This window comes from Pristiophorus japonicus, chromosome 23, assembly GCF_044704955.1.
Source record: "Pristiophorus japonicus isolate sPriJap1 chromosome 23, sPriJap1.hap1, whole genome shotgun sequence".
Taxonomy (NCBI): domain Eukaryota; kingdom Metazoa; phylum Chordata; class Chondrichthyes; family Pristiophoridae; genus Pristiophorus; species Pristiophorus japonicus.
Window position 1 is genome coordinate 63,074,518 of NC_091999.1, and position 21,208 is coordinate 63,095,725.

At 45.1% G+C, this 21,208-nt stretch overlaps 2 non-coding genes across 2 annotated transcripts; both read right to left on the reverse strand.

The window, feature by feature from the left end:
- Window positions 1-10,334: 10,334 nt before the first annotated feature.
- On the reverse strand, window positions 10,335-10,426 carry trnay-gua (transfer RNA tyrosine (anticodon GUA)). The gene is given in 2 exon segments: window positions 10,335-10,370; window positions 10,390-10,426. It is a non-coding gene; the product is annotated as a tRNA-Tyr (tRNA).
- A 2-nt stretch (window positions 10,427-10,428) lies between these two features.
- On the reverse strand, window positions 10,429-10,590 carry LOC139235738 (U1 spliceosomal RNA). The gene has a single exon (XR_011588498.1). It is a non-coding gene; the product is annotated as a U1 spliceosomal RNA (small nuclear RNA).
- Between the last annotated feature and the right edge of the window lie 10,618 nt (window positions 10,591-21,208).

Sequence of the window (21,208 nt, forward strand, 5' to 3'; positions counted from 1 at the left end):
AATTACCAAGTCTTGCTACAATTGTAAAAGGCCTTGGGGAGACCACACCTGCAGTATAATGCACAGTTCTGGTCTCCTTAATCTGAGGGAGTGCAACAAAGGTTTGTCAGACTGATTAACGGGATGGGGGATTCTCCTAAGAGGAGAGATTGAGCAGAATGGGTCTATACTCTCAGGTGTTAATATTTCAGGTGATCTCATTGAAACATATACAATTCTGAGGAGAATGAAATGGTGGATGCTGAGAGGTTGTTTCCTCCGATTGGAAAGGCTGGAACTAGGAGGCATAGTCTCAGGCTAAGGGGTAGGCCATATAAGATTGAGATGAGGAGGAATGTCCTCACTCAGAGGTTTGCAAATATTTTGAATTCTCTACCCCAAAGGATTGTGAGTGCTGATGTGTTGAATATAGTAAAGAATGAGACAGTAGAATTTTGGAATCTCGGGAAATCAAAATATATAGAGAGAGGGCAAGAAAGTGGAGTTATGGTCAATGATCAGCCATGATCTTAGTAAATGACGGAGCAGGCTCGAGGGGCTGTATGGTCTATTCCTGTGCCAAATTCTTGTGGTCGTTTGTGTTGTCGGTGCCCGGATGGCCCTGGAGCGAGAGCATGCATTGTGCACTTGTTCCTTAATCCCTTCCGCGACCAGTGGTACCTCAGGGTATGTAGGGTCTCATACACACTGGGAATTACATTCAGGTTTCATTGGGAAGGTTGGCTTTGCTTTTGTTGCTTATGCTGCCTTATTCTAGTTTGATTGGAACACATGTTTGTGGGAACGAGAGAGGAAAGAATATTCCATAGGAACTATAATTGTCTGTTTTGATTTTCTATCCTGGACTTTTGTAAACTTCTTTTTCGCGTGTTAGAAGGGCAGGATTTACAGACGAGAAATTTAAACCAATCAAGATCTGACAGTCACTCGATTCATCAAGACCTGAATATCATCAGCCTTTGAATGTGGAAGAACAAATGTTTGCCTGTTCTGTTCGTGGGAAAATATTTCAAACATCAGTGTGACTGGAAAATCACCGAGACATGCACACACACCCGAGTGAGAATGTTCCAGTGAAATGACTGTGGAAAAAGCTTTAATCTTTTATACTGCCTGAAAAATATTCCACCATTCGCAGCGGGGAGTTCTACACTCACTGGTTCCCCTCCCCTGAAGGTACTGACTCTGGCTGGGTTCAGTTCTACACTCACTGGTACCCTTCCCCTGAAGATACTGGCTCTGACTGGGTTCAGTTCTACACTCACTGGTTCCCCTCCCCTGAAGGTACTGACTCTGGCTGGGTTCAGTTCTGCACTCGCTGGTTCCCCTTCCATAAAGCTGCTAAATCTGCCTGGGTTATGTTCTACACTCACTGATTCCCCTCCCTTGAAGTTACTGACTCTGCCTGGGATCAGTTCAACACTCACTGGTTTCCCTCCCTCTTTGCCCCTGAAGGTGCCGACTCTGTCTCCATTCCTCTTCCCAATACACTGTCTTCCACTATAAGCTTTCGCTCTGTAATTTTGGTGAGGTGCATCCCTCAACTAATCACCAAAGTGCGGTTATTTACAGACTTTCCATGATTCACTTCCTGTCCTGGAGTTTGCTATGGGGCCGCTTTTTTGAGCTTCGGGCTGGAACGATGCAGGAGAAACCTGGAACTGGCGGCTGAGGGGAGAATAATGTTAGATACAGAGTAAAGCTCCATCTTTACTGCCCCAGCAAACACACCCAGGGTACGTACAGCACGGGGTTGGGTGCAGAGTAAAGCTCCCTCTACACTATCCCATCAAACACTCCCAGGGCAGGTACAGCACGGGGTTAGATACGGAGTAAAACTCCCTCTACAGTGTCCCATCAAACACTCCCAGGACACAAAAAGCACGGGCTTAGATACAGAGTAAAAATCAATCTGCACTGTCCCATCGGACATCCCAGGGCTGGTACAGCACGGGTTAGATACAGAGCAAAACTCCATATACACTAGCCCATGAAACACTAACCAGGGCAGGTACAGCACGCGTTAGATACAAAGCAAAGCTCCATCTACACTGCCCCAACAAACATTCCCAGGACAGGTACAGCACGGGGTTAGATACAGAGTAAAGTTCCCTCTGCACTGTCCCATTAAACACTCACAGGAAAGGTACTGCACGGGTTAGATACTGACACCAATTCCCACCTGTCTGATATAAACCAACCCCACAGTCACTGACACCAATTTCCTCCTGTCTGATATAAAGCAACCTCACAGTCACTGACACCAACCACCTCCTGTTCGATATAAACCAACCCTATAGTCACTGACACCAATTTCCTCCTGTCTGATATAAATCAACCCCAGTCACTGACACCAATCTCCTCCTGTCTGATATAAACCCACCCCACTGTCACTGACACCAATCCCCTTCTATCTGATACAAACCTACCCCACAGTCAATGACACCAATCCCCTCCCGTCTGAAATAAACCAACCCCACAGTCAGTGACACCAATACCCTCCTCTCTGATATAAATCAACCCTCAGTCACAGACACCAATCCCCTCCTGTCTGATATATACCAACCCCACAGTCACTGACACAAATCCTCTCCTGTCTGATATAAACCAACCCCACAGTCACTGACACCAATCCCCTCCTGTCTGATACAAACCAACCCCATAGTCATTGACACCAATCCCCTCCTGTCTGATATAAACCAACCCCACAGTCACTGACACCAATCCCCTCCCGTCTGAAATAAACCAACCCCACAGTCAGTGACACCAATACCCTCCTCTCTGATATAAATCAACCCTCAGTCACTGACACCAATCCCCTCCTGTCTGATATATACCAACCCCACAGTCACTGACACAAATCCTCTCCTGTCTGATATAAACCAACCCCATAGTCATTGACACCAATCCCCTCCTGTCTGATACAAACCAACCCCACAGTCACTGACACCAATCCCCTCCTGTCTGATATAAACCAACCCCACAGTCACTGACACCAATCCCCTCCTGTCTGATATAAACCAACCCCACAGTCACTGACACCAATCTCCTCCTGTCTGATATAAACCAACCCCACAGTCACTGACATCAATCCCCTCCTGTCTGATATAAACCAGCCCCACACTCACTGACACCAATCGCCTCCTATCTCATATAAACCAACCCCACAGGCCCAGAAGGATTAAACTCAGCCCGTTACCTGGATTCGACGTGTCTCCAGAGCAGGAGTGCAGCAGCATAGAATGGCATTTGTGAGTTTAGTAAGTGGGTGAGTTTTAAGGGTTATTCTCTTTAAATCATTTGGAGGCTGGAGTAAATTGTTAGTGGCAATTGCTAGTAGCTTCTAAGTAAGTAGCAGTTTAATTTAAAAGGGAAACGTTAAATAGTTGGGAATCTTTCAGATTTAGACAGAGAAAAACAAGGTAACTCTGTAGTAGGAGGCAATTAGCAGTTAGTTAAAATCAGTTCTGTAAACGACTGACCAGTAGTGAGTCATCTGACCTAGATACAGTTTAAAAAGAGGCAGCTCGTGCAGAGCACGGAGTGCAGCAGCATAGAGTGGCATTTATGAGTTTGGCAAGTGGGTGAGTTCGGGCAAGTTGGGGTGGCTGCTGCTGTTTTGTCTTATTTTTCTTACCAGTGCTGACACTAGAGCAGCTGACAAGCAGTGCGAGAGTAGGAGACGGAGGCCCAGAGTCAAGCCCAACCAGCTGCAGATATAGATAGAGGGGTGTGAAATCGAAAGGTGACGTCACAGCCTAGCTGGTAAGTGGTTGGCTGTTCGACTGGTAAGTATAACTCTCTTTTAGATTAACTTTTAGATTGGTTTAATTGGCAGCGAACTACTAAGCAGCTGTTTGGTGTTTAAGTAAATTTTAGTAAGTAAATTAATTTAAGGGTTATGTCATGGCAGGAGAGCTCGGACCCATGTCATGCTCCTCCTGTGCTATGTGGGAAATCAGGGACGCTTCCAGTGACCCTGACTACTATGTGTGCAGGAAGTGTGTCCAGCTGCAGCTCCTGACAGACCACATGATAGCATTGGAGCTGCGGATGGACTCACTCTGGAGCATGCGCGATGCTGAGAATGTTGTGGATAGCACATTTAGTGAGTTGGTCACACCGCAGGTAAGGATTAGGACAGATAGTGAATGGGTTACCAAGAGACAAGGCAAGAGCAGGAAGGTGGTGCAGGAGTCCCCTGCGATCATCTCCTCCAAAAAAAATATACCATGTTGGATAATGTTGGGGGAGATGACTTACCAGGGGAAGGCACCAGCAGCCAGGTTAATGGCAGCATGTGTGGCTCTGCTGCACAGAAAGGCTGGAAAAAGAGTGGGAGAGCGAAAGTAATAGGGAACTCTATTGTAATGGGAATAGATAGGAGTTTCTGCGGCTGCAATCGAGACTCCAGGATGGTATGTTGCCTCCCTGGTGCAAGGGTCAAGGATGTCTCGGAGCGGCTGCAGAGCTTTCTGGAGAGGGAGGGTGAACACCAGTTGTCGTGGTACATGTAGATAGCAGCGATATAGGTAAGAAGCAGGAAGAGCTCCTACAAGCTGAATTTAGGGAGTTAGGAGTTAAATTAAAAAGTAGGACCTCAAAGATAGGAATCTCTGGATTGCTACCAGTGCCACGTGCTAATCAGAGTAGAGGGAGCAGGATAGTTAGAATAAATACGTGGCTTGAGCAGTGGTGGAAGAGGGAGGGTTTCAAAATCCTGGGACATTGGAACCAGTTCTGGGGGAAGTGGGACCTGTACAAAAGGGACAGTCTGCACTTGGGCAGGACTGGAACTGATGTCCTAGGGGTAGCATTTGCTAATACAATTCGGGAGTGTTTAAAATAATATGGAAGGGGGATGGGAACTTATGCAGTTAGACAGGGCGAAGTAATATGGAGCCAGAAACAGACGGTAGAAAGGTAAAAAGAAATAGTGGAAGGCCGAGTAAACAAAGGCAAGAAACAAAAAGGGCCACACGACATCATAATTCTAAAAGGACAAAGGATGTTAAAAAAAACAAGCGTGAAGACTTTGTGTTTTAATGCAAGGAGTATCCATAATAAGGTGAATGAATTAACTGTGCAAATAGACGTTAACGGATATTATGTGATTGGGATTACAGAGCCGTCGCTCCAGGATGATCAGGGCTGGGAACTCAACATCCAAGAGTATTCAACATTCAGGAAGGATAGAATAAAAGGAAAAGGAGGTGGGGTAGAATAGCTGGTAAAAGAGGAGATTAAAGCAATAGTTAGGAAGGACATTAGCTTGGATGATGTGGAATCTATATGGTTAGAGCTGCAGAACATCAAAGGGCAAAAAATATTAGTGGGAGTTGTGTACAGACCTCCAAACAGGAGCAGTGATGTTGGCGATGGATTCAAACAGGAAATTAGGGGTGCATGGAATAAAGGTGCAGCAGTTATCAATGGTAACTTTAATATGCATATAGATTGGGCTAACCAAACTGGAAGCAATACGGTGGAGGAGGATTTCCTGGAGTTAATAAGGGATGGTTTTCTAGACCGGAATGTTGAGGAACCAACTAGGGGGGAGGCCATCTTAGACTGGGTGTTGTGTAATGAGAGACGATTAATTAGCAATCTTGTTGTGCGAGGCCCTTTGAGAAAGAGTGACCATAATATGGTGTAATTCTACATTAGGATGAAGAATGAAACAGTTAATTCAGAGACCATGGTCCAGAACTTAAAGAAGGGTAACTTTGAAGGTATGAGGCGTGAATTGGCGAGGCTAGATTGGCGAATGATACTTAAGGGGTTGACTGTGGATGGGCAATGGCAGACATTTAGAGACCGCATGGATGAACTGCAACAAATGTACATCCCTGTCTGGCGTAAGAATAAAAAAGGGAAGGTGGCTCAACCGTGACTATCAAGGGAAATCATGGATTGTATTAAAGCCAAACAAGTAGCACACAAATTGGCCAGAAATAGCAGTGAACCCGGGAGAAATTTAGAACTCAGCAGAGGAGGAGAAAGGGTTTGCTTAGGGCAGGTAAAATAGAGTACGAGAGGAAGCTTGCAAGGAACATGAAGGCGGACTGCAAAAACGTCTTTAGATATGTAAAGAGAAAAAGGTTGGTAAAGACAAGCGTAGGTACCCTGCAGTCAGAATCAGGGGAAGTCATAACGGGGAACAAAGAAATGGCAGATCAATTGAACAAGTACTTTGGTTCGGTATTCACTAAGGAGAACACGAACAACCTTCCAGATATAAAAGGGGTCAGAGGGTCTGTAAAGAAGGAGGGACTGAGGGAAATCTTTATTAGTCGAGAAATTGAATTGGGGAAATTGATGGGATTGAAGGACGATAAATCCCCAGGACCTGATGGACGGCATCCCAGAGTATTTAAGGAGGTGGCCTTGGAAATAGCGGATGCATTGACAGTCATTTTCCAACATTCCATAGACTCTGGATCAGTTCCTATTGAGTGGAGGGTAGCCAATGTAACCACACTTTTTAAAAAAGGAGAAAAAGAGAAAACAGGGAATTGTAGACCAGTCAGCCAGACATCGGTAGTGTGTAAAATGATGGAATCAATTATTAAGGATGTCATAGCAGCGCATTTGGAAAGAGGTGACATGATAGGTCCAAGTCAGCATGTATTTGTGAAAGGGAAATCCTGCTTGACAAATCTTCTGGAAATTTTTGAGGATGTTTCCAGTAGAGTGGACAAGGGAGAACGAGTTGATGTGGTGTATTTGGACTTTCAGAAGGCTTACGACAAGGTCCCACGCAAGAGCAAAGTTAAAGCACATGGGATTGGGGGTAGTGTGCTGACGTGGATTGAGAACTGGTTGTCAGACAGGAAGCAAAGAGTAGGAGTAAATGGGTACTTTTCAGAATGGCAGTCAGTGACTTGTGGGATATCGCAAGGTTCTGTGCTGGGGCCCATCTGTTTACATTGTACATTAATGATTTAGACGAGGGGATTAAATGTAGTATCTCCAAATTTGCGGATGATACTAAGTTGGGTGGCAATGGAAGCTGTGATGAGGATGCTATGAGGCTGCAGAGCGGCTTGGATAGGTTAGGTGAGTGGGCAAATGCATGGAAGATGAAGTATAATGTGCATAAATGTGAGATTATCCACTTTGGTGGTAAAAACAGAGAGACAGACTATTATCGGAATGGTGACAGATTAGGAATAGGGGAGGTGCAACGAGACCTGGGTGTCATGGTACATCAGTCATTGAAGGTTGGCATGCAGATACAGCAGGCGGTTAAGAAAGCAAATGGTATGTTGGCCTTCATAGCGAGGGGATTTGAGTACAGGGGCAGGAATGTGTTACTATAGTTGTACAGGGCCTTGGTGAGGCCACACCTGGAGTATTGTGTACAGTTTTGGTCTCCAAACGTGAGGAAGGACATTCTTGCTATTGAGGGAGTGCAGCGAAGGTTCACCAGATTGATTCCCGGGATGGCGGCACTGACATATCAAGAAAGACTGGGTCAACTGGGCTTGTATTCACTGGAGTTCTGAAGAATGAGAGGGGATCTCATAGAAATGTTCTAAATTTTGACGGGTTTAAACAGGTTGGATGCAGGAAGAATGTTCAAAAATGTTGGGGTAGTCCAGAAGCAGGGGACACAGTCTCAGGATAAGCGGTAAGCCATTTAGGACCGAGATGAGAAAAAACCTCTTCACCCAAAGAGTGGTGAACCTGTGCAATTCTCTACCACAGAAAGTTGTTGAGGCCAATTCGCTAAATATAGTCAAAAAGGAGTTAGATGTAGTCCTTACTACATTGGGGATAAAGGTGTAAAGCGAGAAAACAGGAATGGGGTACTGAAGTTGCATGTTCAGCCATGAACTCATTGAATGGCGGTGCAGGCTTGAAGGGCCGAATGGCCTACTCCTGCACCTATTTTCTATGTTTCTATGTTTCTATTCCCCTGCCGAGGAGATTGCTACACCAGACGGAGGGTCAACATTTGGGACATTGATTCTCCACCAATTCCCATTTCCCTTCTTTCTGGTGGATAATGGAGGGGCCGCTGTGTGTAATGTGCAATTCAGTAAGCATTGTCAGCAAGGACTCATCAGCACTTTCTAATTGGAGATGTGCAACAGTGAAACCTTTCAGACACTGAATTATAGATTTTGGACCAAAGATCAATTTAGGATTGAAGGAAAAGTTTATAAATTTTATTGTAAACACATTTCTGAAGAGCATTCTGAGGAACAGTCATCAAACTGAAGCGTTAACACTGTTTCTCTCCAAAGATGCTGCCTGACCTGCTGAGACTATCAGCATTTTCTGTTTTTATTTCAGTTTCCAGGACAGAACAGTTCAGGACGTGACGTTCCAGGATTCTCACAGACAGAACACACAAAAACTTTTCCTTCCACATTCACAGGCCGACGATATTCAGGTCCTGATTAATCGAGTGACTCTTGACGCGATGTTTGGTTCGAGTTCCCTGTCTCCAAATCCTCTCCTTCTAATGCCCTGTAAAAGGAGTTTTCGAAATACATCACTGTAAGGACAGGATAGAAATTCAGAACAGACAATTCTCGTTTCTATGGAACATTGATTCCTGTCTTATTCCCCTAAACCTGTAAATCCCCGTCCCACACACTCTACTTCCTCCCTGTGCTGAAATCCAAACCCATTGCACCATCTCCGACGTTTCTTTCCTGCACTCCCAGTTTTCTCCTTCCCTCTGCTCTGGATGGGTTCAGTTCTTCACCCGCTGTGTGCAGAGTGAGAATAAAATCAATGAGTCAATGATTTTATCTCCTGGTCACTGGAACCCGAAATCCCTGCCCACTCTTCGTTCCAGTACCAAGATGGCCGCACTGCGAGGGGAACTAGTCGTTCTTTCCTGCACCAAGATGGCTGTCCGTAACGGGCCTGTCACCAATAAAAAGCCTCACGGGCGCCGTCGGATGGAACAGAGACCGGGCCGCTGGTTCACTTTCAGGCCTTGAGGCTGTTCTCCAACTTTATAAATCGTGCGGTGCGGCCTACCCGCAGTTTATTAATCACAATCTCCCGCCCGCACACACTATTTTGCTTGTGTTTTATTGCCCGTGTTGCTCAAGATCCAAATCTGGAAACACAGAATGAGCAATTCAGATCTCATTGAAAGCTAAATGATTCTGAGGGGGGTTGACATGTTGGATGCTGAGAGGTTCTTTCCCCTGGCTGGAGAGTCTACATCTAGAGGGCATCGTTTCAGGAAATGATGTGGGCCATTTAAGACAGAGAAGAGGATGAATTTCATCACTCAGAGCGTTGTGAATCTTTGAAATTCTCAATCCAAAGGCCTGTGGATGTTGAGTTGTTGAATATATTCAAGGCTGAGATAGATAGATGTTTGGACTGTAGGATAATCAAGGGATATGGGGATATTGCAGCAAAGTGGATTTGAGGTAGATGATCAACCATGATCTTATTGAATGGCAGAGCAGGCTCGAGGGGCCGTATGGCCTACTCCTATTCCTAATTCTAATGTTCTTATATAACTTCCCATTAAAACCTCCTCAGAATTGAGAATGCTAATTGTGTTCTTTGTCGCTTAACTCCCCCTGATCTCTTGGCTCTCTTATGGTTTGCTCTGAGAAACTCCTCTGGCTGACCGTCACTGGGAGAATGCAAGTTGTTGTATGTGGAATTATATAATCATGTTTAAAAAAACGCTGGCGCCTGCAGTATAGGAATAGTGCAATCAAGCATACGCAACACGGACGATGAAGGAGAAATCATGTTTAACTGATTTACTGGAATTCCTTGAGGATATAACGGGCATGGTGGATAGAGGTGTACCGATGGATGTGTTGTATTTAGATTTCCAAAAGGCATTCGATAAGTTGCCACACAAAAGGTTACTGCAGAAGCTAAAGGCACGTGGAGTCAGAGGAAATTTATTAGCATGGATCGAGAAAGCAGAGAGTCGGGATAATTGGGTCCTTTTCGAGTTGGAAATCGATGGTTAGTGGTGTGCCACAGGGATCGGTGCTGGGACCACAGCTGTTTACAATATACATAGATGACCTGGAAGAGGGGACAGAGTGTAGTGTAACAAAATGTGCAGAAGACACAAAGATTAGTGGGAAAGCGGGTTGTGTAGAGGACACAGAAAGGCTGCAAAGAGACTTAGATAGGTTAGGCGAATGGGCTAAGGTTTTGCAGATGGAATATAATGTCGGAAAATGTGAGGTCATCCACCTTGGAAAAAAAACAGTAAAAACATTAAAGGGAATATTATTTGAATGGGGAGAAATTACAACATACTGCGGTGCAGAGGGACCTGGGGCTCCTTGTGCATGAAACTCGTTTTGGTTTTTTAAAAGTACACTAGCTCCTTCGAGCCAGAATTGAACCAGCGACCTAAGGATGACTTTACTGAGTATTCCACTACAGTCCTCCGCTCTACCAACTGAGCTATCGAAGGGAAGCGGCTGGAGCGCGAACGCAGTCCCCCACTACCACAATTTTTGCAGTCGAGTATCCCGCATTTGGGGACATCGCAGGCGTCAGCACACCCGAAGTGCAATGGGCTAGCCTCATCCTGGGAAAACCACCTTCTTGATCATGGTTACTCCCCTGTGCATGAATCCCAAAAAGTTAGTTTGCAGGTGCAGCAGGTAATCAGGAAGGCAAATGGAATGTTCGCCTTCATTGCGAGAGGGATGGAGTACAAAAGCAGCGAGGTCCTGCTGCAACTGTATAGGGTATTAGTGAGGCCTGGAGCACTGCGTGCAGTTTTGGTCATCTTACTTAAGGAAGGATATACTAGCTTTGGAGGGGGTACAGAGACGATTCACTAGGCTGATTCTGGAGATGAGAGGGTTACCTTATGATGATATATTGAGTAGACTGGGCCTTTACTCGTTGGAGTTCAGAAGGATGAGGGCTGATCTTATAGAAACATTTAAAATAATGAAAGGGATAGACAAGATAGAGGCAGCGAGGTTGTTTCCACTGGTCGGGGTGACTAGAACTAGGGGGCACAGTCTCAAAATACAGGGGAGCCAATTTAAAACCGAGCTGAGAAGGAATTTCTTCTCCCAGAGGGTTATGAATCTGTGGAATTTTCTGCCCATGGAAGCAGTTGAGGCTAGCTCATTGAATGTATTCAAATCTCAGATTGATAGATTTTTAACCAATAAGGTAATTAAAGATTACGGAGAGCGGGCGGGTAAGTGGAGCTGAGTCCACGGCCAGATCAGCCATGATCTTGTTGAATGGTAGAGCAGCCTCGAGGGGCTAGATGGCCTACTACTGTTCCTAATTCTTATGTTCTTATGTTCTTATGTTCAGTAGATGTTTATGATCAGCAGGTGGCGACAGTGAGCTTATTGAAACAGGAATCATGCAGAGGCTGCTGTTGCTAAGCAGATGCGTCACCGTTTGCATGGTCAGAACAAGTTATATAATTGTTATCAATCAATAATTACAAATACTCAGAATACTGCTCAGTCTAATTTTAAGAGAGCATGCATCCTTATCATTAATCTTATAGAACAATAGAAATTGAATGAATTTCAAACCAGACTTTGGGATGTATATCAAGTCCGTGAAGATGGTGCAGAAAAGATTTACTAGAATTCTGCCAGGAATGTGGTACTTCAGTCATGCAGAGACGAGGGAAACTGGAATTGAGCAGAGAAGGTTAAAGGATGATTTAATAAAGGTGATTAAAATGATGAAAAGTTGTGACAGAATCATCGAGGTTTACGAAACAGAGGGAGGTCTTTGTGGCCATCATGTCCGTGCCGGCCGAAATACAGCGATCCGGCAGAATCACACTTTCCATTGGTCCATAACTCTGTATGTTATGGCACCTCAAGTGCATATGCAGGTACTTTTTCAATGAGATGAGGATTTCTGCCTATACCTCCCTTTTTGGCAGTGAGTTCCAGACCCCCACCACCCTCTGGATGAAAAGGAATTCTCCTCCATCCGCTCTAATCCTTCCACCAATTACTTTACATCTATTTTCCCAGGTTATTGACCACTCTGCTCAGGGAAATAGTTCTTTCCGAGCAACTCTATCTCGGCCCCTTATACTAGAAACATAGAAACGTAGAAATTTACAGCGCAGATGGAGGCCATTTCGGCCCATCGTGTCCACGCCGATCGACAAAGAGCCACACAGGCCTTAGTCAGCAGTCCTAAAGTTTACATATAAACCTATGAAGAATGATCGAAAGGCAAAGAGCACCCAGCCCAACCAGTCCGCCCCACACAACTGTGACACCTCTTATACTGAAACATTCTACACTCCACCTCAACAGGAGCCATGTGATCTCAAGACCAGAGGCAAAAACCAGAAAAAATCCTGGGCCAATTTAGGAGAAAATATCTGGGAAAATTACTCTCTGACCCATCCAGGTGATCGAAATTATTCGGACAGGTCACCCTGGCCGTATTCTGTTCCCTACAATACTTACCATTATATCTGCTCCGTCCAACAAAAGGTCGTCCAGTTTACTCCCAACTATCAGCTCTCGATCTGTAACCCTGCAAATTACGGCACTTTAAGTGCCCATCCAACTATCTCTTAAAAGTGAAGAGGTTCTCTGCATTCACCACTCTTCCAGGCATAGAGTTCCCGATCCCCAGAAGCCTCTACGTAAAAAAAAACCCCTTTCAAATCCCCTCTAAACTTTCCACCAACCATCTTAAAAGTATGCCTCCTCTTAATAGATTGCTCCACCAATGGTAATAGGCCCTTACTATCCACTATTTCCAGGCCCCTCAATATTTTGTACACTTCAATGAGGTCTCCACTCAACATCCTCTGTTCCAATGAGAACAAATCCAGCCTATCCAATCTGTCCTCATAACTAAGATTCTCCATTCCAGGCAGCAACCTAGTAAATCTCACCTGCACCCTCTCCTTCCTATAACATAGCTACCAGAACTGCACATAGTACTCCAGCTGTGGCCGAACCAAAGAAGTTTACACTTTAAGCATAACCTCCCTGCTCTTATATTATATGCCTTGGCCAATAAAGGCAAGCATTCCGTATGCCTTATTGACCACCTTATCCACCTGGCCTGCTACTTTCAGGGGTCTGTAGACAAGCACTCCATAGTCCCTTTGTTCATCTACACTATTAAGTGGCCTACCGCTTAATGTGTATACCCTTTCCTTATTAGCACTCCCAAAGTGCATCACCTCACACTTCTCTGAAATAAATTCCATTTGCCACTGCTCTGCCCACCTGACCAGTAGATTGATATCCTCCTGCAGCACACGCCTTTCCTGTTCCTAATTAACCACAATTTTAGTGTCGTCTGCAAAATTCTTAATCATACTCCCTATTTTCAAATCTAAATCGTTGATAGTGTAGTGTATGGAGAAAGAGTCAGACTGAACACTGTGAGCTCAAAGTAAAGTGTGAGCTTAATCTTTTATTGCAGGTCTCCAGAGTGCTTCTCCAACCTGTGAAGCTTTCTTAAATACCTGTGCTCCCAAGGGATTATGGGTGGTTGTACAGTGTAAATACAAGTCCACAAATATAACAACACTCCTGCCCAAAGTCAATAGGGTAACTATTTATAATGTGAGTCGATATGGGTCCCTTTTTGCCCTGGTTGATCATCTCGGTGTGAAAGTTGGTGTTGTTGAATCATTTGTTGGGCCCTCGCTGGGCTCTGTGCAGCTGGCCTTGCTGGGCTGCCTGGTGTGTTGGGCTCTGCAGGGCTGGTGTGGATGATGGGTTCTGCTTCGTGGTCAACCGTGGTGTCAGTCGTCACTGGTGTGTATGTTAGGGATCTAAAAGAATTGGGTTCAAGGTGGGTTGCTCATGCTAGTCCGTGAATGTGAGTTTGATTTGGTCCAAGTGTTTCTGGTGAATGAGTCCATTTGAAAGTTTTACCCGAAACACACTGCTCCCCTCTTTGGCCACGACAGTTCCGGAAAGCCACTTGGGACCTTGTCCATAATGTAATACAAATACAGGATCATTGACTTCAATCTCGCGTGACACATTTCCGCTATCATGGTTTGCACTTTGTTGAAGACGCCTGCTCTCTACCTCTTCATGTAGATCAGGGTGAACAAACGAGAGCCTTGTCTTAAGTGCTCTTTTCATGAGCAGTTCAGCAGGTGGGATCCCAGTGAGTGAGTGGGGACGTGTGCAGTCGCTAAGCAGGACTCGGGATAGACGAGTCTGCAGTGAGCCTTCAGTAACCCTCTTCAAGCCTTGCTTGATGGTTTGCACTGCTCTCTCTGCCTAACCATTGGACGCTGGTTTAAACGGGGCAGATGTGAAATGTTTGATCCTGTTACGGGTCTTTAATTTTTTGAACTCAGCACTGGTAAAACATGGCCCGTTGTCGCTCACCAGAACATCGGGTAAGCCGTGAGTGGCAAACATGGCCCGCAGGCTTTCAGTGGTGGCGGCGGACGTGCTAGCCGATATTATCTCACATTCAATCCACTTGGAGTACACATCTACAACCACACGGAACATTTTAACCAAGAACAGGCCTGCGTAGTCGACGTGTATCCTAGACCACGGTTTGGAGGGCCAAGACCATAAACTTAGCGGCGCCTCCCTGGGTACATTGCTTAACTGCGAGCATGTATTACATCTGTGAACTCAGGATTCTAAATCCGCATCGATACCGGGCCACCACACGTGAGATCTGGCTATCGCTTTCAACATTATCATGCCTGGGTAGGCACTGTGAAGGTCATTGATGAAGGTGTCTCTGTCCTTCTTAGAGACCACTACTCGATTGCCCCACAGAAGGCAGTCTGCCTGTATAGACATTTCATCTTTGCGCCGCTGGAACGGCTTTATCTCTTCCTGCATTTCCACTGGGACACTGGACCAGCTCCCGTGAAGCACACAGCTTTTGACTAGAGATAATAAGGGGTCCTGGCTTGTCCAGGTTTTGATCTGCCGGGCAGTGACGGGTGATTGCTCACTCTCAAATGCTTCCATTACCATTGTTGGATCTGCAGGCTGCATCATATCCACCCCCGTCGTGGGCAACGGCAGCCTAGTGAGATCATCGGCACAGATTTCTGTGCCTGGTCTGTGGCGAATGGCGTAATTGTATGCGGACAACGTGAGCGCCCATCTCTGGATGCGGGCCGATGCGTTGGTATTTATGCCATTACTCTCGGAAACCAGGGATATAAGTGGCTTATGGGCAGTTTCCAATTCGAATTTTAGCCCAGACATGTTTTGATGCTTTTTTTTACCATTGACACACGCTAACGCTTTCTTTTTAATCATCCTGTAGCCTCTCTCGGCCTTAGACAGACGTCTGGATGCATAAGCAACCGTTTGCAGTTTCCCGAAATCATTAGTTTGTTGCAATACACACCCGATGCCATATGACGACGCATCACATGCTAGTTCAAATGCTTACATGGATCATACAACACAAGCAATTTGTTTGAGCACAATAATTTTCTCGCTTTTACGAAGGCATTTTCTTGGCTTTTGCCCCAAACCCATTCGCCCCCTTTTTGTAGGAAGAACTGTAGTGGTTTTAGCAGTGTGATGAGACCCGGTAGGAAGTTATCAAAGTAGTTCAAGAGTCTCAAAAACGACCGCAGTTCGGTCACATTCTGTGGGCTCGGTGCATTCTCGATTGCGCTCACTTCAAGCGTTTTAACCTGAGCCCCACGCGGTTGAGTCGACGAAGAACCTCCTCCAGGTTCTGCAGGTGCTCAACTGTGTTCCAACCTGTGACCAACATTTCGTCCTGGAACACCATGGTTTGTGGGACCGACTTCAGTAAACTTTCCATGTTTCTCTGGAATATTGCCGCCGCTGATCGAATTCCAAACGGACATCTGTTATAAACAAAACGACCTTTGTGCGTGTTGATGCAGGTGAGGGCCTTCGATGATTCCTCCAGTTCCTGCATCATGTAGGCTGAAGTCAGATCCAGCTTCGTGAATGTCTTTCCTGCCGCCAGCGTTGCAAAGCGGTCGTCGGCTTTTGATAGTGGTATTGGTCCTGCAGGGCGAAACGATTGATAGTTACTTTGTAATCACCATAGATTCTGACGGTGCCATCCCCCTTGAGGACTGGGACAATAGGACTGGCCCACGCACTGAACTCGATCGATGAAATGATGCCCTCTCTTTGTGGCCTGTCTAGTTCGATCTCTCCCCTTTCTCTCATCATGTACGGTACTTCTCTCGACTTGTGATGGATGGGTTGCGCCCTAGAATTAGGTGGATCTGCATTTTTTCTCCTTGGAATTTCCCGATGCCTGGTTCGAACAACGAAGGAAATGTGTTTAAGACCTGGGCACAGGAAGTGTCGTCAGCGGGTGATAGCGCTCGGATGTCGTCCCAGTTCCAGCATATCTTTCCCAGCCAGCTCCTGCTGAGCAGCGTGGTACCATCGCCAGAGTGGTAGTTTGTGCACCGCTCAATCATAAGAGACCTTTACGGTAGCACTGCCGATTACAGGAATCAGTTCTTTTGTGTAAGTTCTTAGTTTCCTGCGAATTAGAGTTAAGACTGGCCTTGAGGCCTTGTTGCTCCACAACCTTTCAAAAGTCTTTTTGCCCATAATGGACTGGCTTGCACCCGCGTCCAGCTCCCTTGACACCGCGAGTCCATTTAATTCAACATTCAGCGTTATCAGTGGACAATTCGTGGTGAATGTGTGCACCTCATGTACCTCTGCCTCCTCTATCTGAAGCTCTGTTTCGTCATGATCCTCCTCTGTAACCTGGTGGTTTGCAGGTTTAACAGGCTGAGCAGCTCACCTGCACACTCGTTGGAGGTGTCCCATTGTTCCACAGCCCTTGCAAGCTTATCCTTTGAATCGGCATGAATGGAAACGATGATCACCCCCGCAGTGCCACAAGGTGTTAATGGCCTTGATGTTAGACTCTGAGACATCTGCCGACGTGTAGCTGCAGGTATGTGTGCCCTGTCCTGTACGTTCGATTTCGAAAACAACTTGACTTTGTTCATCATACTTGTAGCAGCACTAACTGTATCTCGTCGCCAGTTTAGTGTATGGAGTAAGAGTCAGACTGAATACTGTGAGCTCAAAATGAAGTGTGACCTTAGTCTTTTATTGCAGAGTGCCTTCTTAAATACCTGTGTCCCAAAGGATTATGGGATCCCTTGGGACTCCGGGGAATGAGCCCTATGGTGGCTGTACAGAGTAAATACAAGTCCACATATCTAAGAAATATATACCACAAAAAGCAAGGGACCAAGTACTGAGCCCAGCGGAAACCCACTGGAAACAGCTTTCCAGTCAAAAAAAATCCATCAATCATTACCCTTTGCTTCCTACCTCCAAGCCAATTTTGCATACAACTTGCCACTTTGCCCTGAATTGTCATGCTCTTTATACTTCATGACCAGTCTACCATGTGGTTATCTGATTGCATTTTTTGAGCAGGTAACCAAAAGTGTCGATCTTCCCTTAAGAAATCCGTGCTGACTGTCCCTTATTAATCCTTGCCTTCCAAGTGTAGATTCATTCTGTCTTTTAGGACCTTTTTCCACTAATTAACCCACCACAATAATCTTGTACACGTCAATTAAATCTCCTCTCAGCCTCTTCTGTTCCAAACTAAACAACTCCAACCTGTCCAATCTTTCCTCATGGCTAAAATTCTCCAGTCCTGGCAACATCCTCTTCAATCTCCTCTGTACCCTCTATAGTACAATCACATATTTCCTGTAATGTGGTGACCAGAATTGCACACTGTGGCCGAACTAGTGTTTTATAGTGTTAATGCCTAACCACGCTGCTCTTATATTCTATGCCATGACCACTACAGGCAAGTATTCTGTATTCCTTTCTAAAACACCTTATCTGTCTGGCCTGCTACTCTCAGGAATCTGTGAACCTGTACTCCAAGGTCCTGGAATAATGGGGCAGTTTGGGTCTCCTTATCTAAGGAAGGATATACTTGCCTTGGTGGTGGTGCAACTGAGGGTCACTAGATTAAATCCATGGATGAGAGAGCTGTCTTATGATGAGAGATTGTAGAGAATGGGCCTCTGCTCTCTGCAGTTTAAAAGAATGAGTGGTGCTCTCATTGAAAGATGCAGGATTCCGAAGGGGATTGAAAGTTTAGATGCTGAGAGGTTGTTTCCCCTGGCTGGAGAGTCTACATCTAGAGGGCATAGTTTCAGGATAAGGGGTCGGTCATTTAAGACAGAGAATAGGATGAATTTCATCACTCAGAGCGTTGTGAATCTTTGAAATTCTCAATCCAAAGGACTGTGGATGCTGAGTCGTTGAGTATATTCAAGGCTGAGATAGATAGATTTTTGGACTGTAGGAGAATCAAGGGATATGGGGATAATGCAGCAAGGTGAAGTTGAGGTTGATGATCAGACATGATCTTATTGAATGGTGCAGCAGGCTCGTGGGGCCGTATGGCCTAATACTGCTCCTAAATCTTATGATCCATATAACTTCACACCCTCCCATGAAAACCCCCTCAGAATTGACTACACGAATTGTGTCCTTTCTCCCTTAACTCCCCCTGATCTCTTGGCTCTCTTGTGGTTTGCTCTGAGAAACTCCTCTGGGCGAACGTCACTGGGAAAATGCAAGTTGTTGTGTGTGGAATTAAATAATTATGTTTAAAAAAAACTGTGGCGCCTGCAGTAGATGTTATCACCAGCAGATGGGGACAGTGAGTTTATTGAAACATTATTCATGCAGAGGCTGCTGTTGCTGAGCAGATAAGTCACAATCTGCATTCTTAGAACAAGTTATATAATTGTTATCAATCAATAATTCTAATACTGAGATTATTGCCCAGTCCAATATTAAGAGAACATGAATACTTAGAATGAATCTGGCTGAACAATAGAGATTGAATTAATTTCAATCCAGACTTTGGGAAGTATGTCAAGGCCTTAAGATGGTGCAGAAGAGATGAACTAGAATGAGGTATTTCAGTTATGCAGAGACTAGGGAAACTGGGATTGATCAGAGAAGGTTGAAGGATGATATAATAAAGGTGATTAAAATGACGAAAGGTTGTGACAGAATCATAGATGTTTACAACACAGAGGACGAGAATTGCACCCATCGTGTCTCTGCCTCCCGAGAAAGAGCCATCCGGCCTAATCGCACTTTCCAGCTCTTGATCCATAGCCCTGTAGGTTACGGCACCTCACGTGAATATCCAGATATTTTTCAATGAGATGAGGGTTTCTGCCTGCACCTCCCTTTCAGGCACTGAGCTCCATACTCCTACCACCTTCTGGATGAAAAGTATTTCTCCCCGATCCCTTATAAGCCTTCTACTAATTACTTTACATCTATTCTCTCTGGTTATTGACTACTCTGCTGAGCGAAATAGCTCCTTCCTATCCACTCTATCTCGGCCCAATATAATCTGGAACATGTCAATTAAATCTCCCCTCAGCCTGCTCTGTTCCAAAGAAAACACTCCAGCCTATCCAATCTCTCCCCATAGGTAACATTCTCCAGTCCAGGCGACATCCTCGTTCATCTCCTCTATACCCTCTCTAGTGCAATCACATCTTTCCTGTAATTTGGTGACCAGAACTGAATGCCTTACTAAGTAGCCTTACTAGTGTTTTATGGATTTAATGCATAACCTCTCTGCTCTTACATTCTATGCCACGACTAATAAAGGCACGTATTCCATCAACCTTTTTAACCACCTTATCGACCTGTCCTGCTACCTTCAGGGATCTTTGGACCTGCACTTCAGAGTCCTGGAGCATTGGGCCGTTTGTGTCTCATTATCTAAGGAAAGATATAATTGCCTTACTGGTCGTGCAACGGAAGTTCACTAGATTGAATCCTGGGATGAGAAACATGTTTTATGATGAGAGATTGTATAGAATGGGCCTATGCTCTCTGCAGTGTAGAAGAATGAGAGATGCTCTCATTGAAAGGTAGAATATTCTGAAGAGTATTGACAGGGTAGATGTGGAGAGGTTGTTTCCTCTGGCTGGAGAGTATAGAACGAGAGGGCATTGTTTCAGGATAAGGGGTTGGCCATTTAAGACAGAGAAGAGGATGAATTTCTTCACTCAGAGAGTTGTGAGTCTTTGAAATTCTCAATCCAAAGGACTGTGGATGCTGAGTCGTTGTGTATATTCAAGGCTGAGATAGATAGATTTTTGGACTGTAGGAGAATCAAGGGATATGGGGATAATGCAGCAAAGTGGAGTTGAGGTCGATGATGAACCATGATCTTATTGAATGGCGGAGCAGGCTCGAGGGGCCATATGGCCAACTCCTGCTCCTAATTCTTATGTTCTTATATAACTTCACACCTTCCCATGAAAACCTCCTCAGAATTGATAACACGAATTGTGTCCTTTCTCCCTTAACTCCCCCTCATCTCTTGGCCCTCTTGTGGTTTGCTCTGAGAAACTCCTCTGAGCGAACGTCACTGGGAAAATGCAAGTTGTTGTATGTGGAAATGAATAAACATGTTTAAAAAACTCTGGCGCCTGCAGTAGTTGTACATGATCAGCAGGTGGCGAGAGTGAGCTTATTGAAACAGGAAACATGCAGAGGCTGCTGTTGCTGAGCAGACAAGTCACCATCTGCATTGTCAGAACAAGTTATATCGTCTTTATCAATTAATAATTACTAATACTCAGTTTACTGCTTAGTCCGATTTTAAGAGATCAAGAATCCTTATAATTAATCTAACGGAACAATAGAGATTGAATTAATTTCAGTCCAGACTTTAGGAAATATGTCACGGCCTTGAAAACGGTGCAGAACAGATTAAACATAGAAACATAGAAAATAGGTGCAGGAGTAGGCCTTTCGGCCCTTAGAGCCTGCACCACCATTCAATAAGATCATGGCTGATCGTTCACCTCAGTACCCCTTTCCTGCTTTCTCTCCATATCTCTTGATCCCCTTAGCCATAAGGGCCATATCTAACCCCCTCTTGAATATATCCAATGAACTGGTATCAACAACTCTCTGCGGCAGGGAATTCCACAGGTTAACAACTCTCTGAGTGAAGAAATTTCTCCTCATCTCAGTCCTAAATGTCCTACTCCTAATCCTAAGACTTTGTCCCCTGGTTCTGGACTTCCCCAACATCGGGAACATTCTACCCGCATCTAACCTGTCCATTCCCTTCAGAATTGGGGCAACTTCATGCCCTAAAATTTCTTCACAGGAGCGTTATCAAACAAATTGTGGCACCGAGCCACAAAATGAGATATTGGGACAGGTGATCAAAAGCTTGGTAAAAGAGGTCGGTT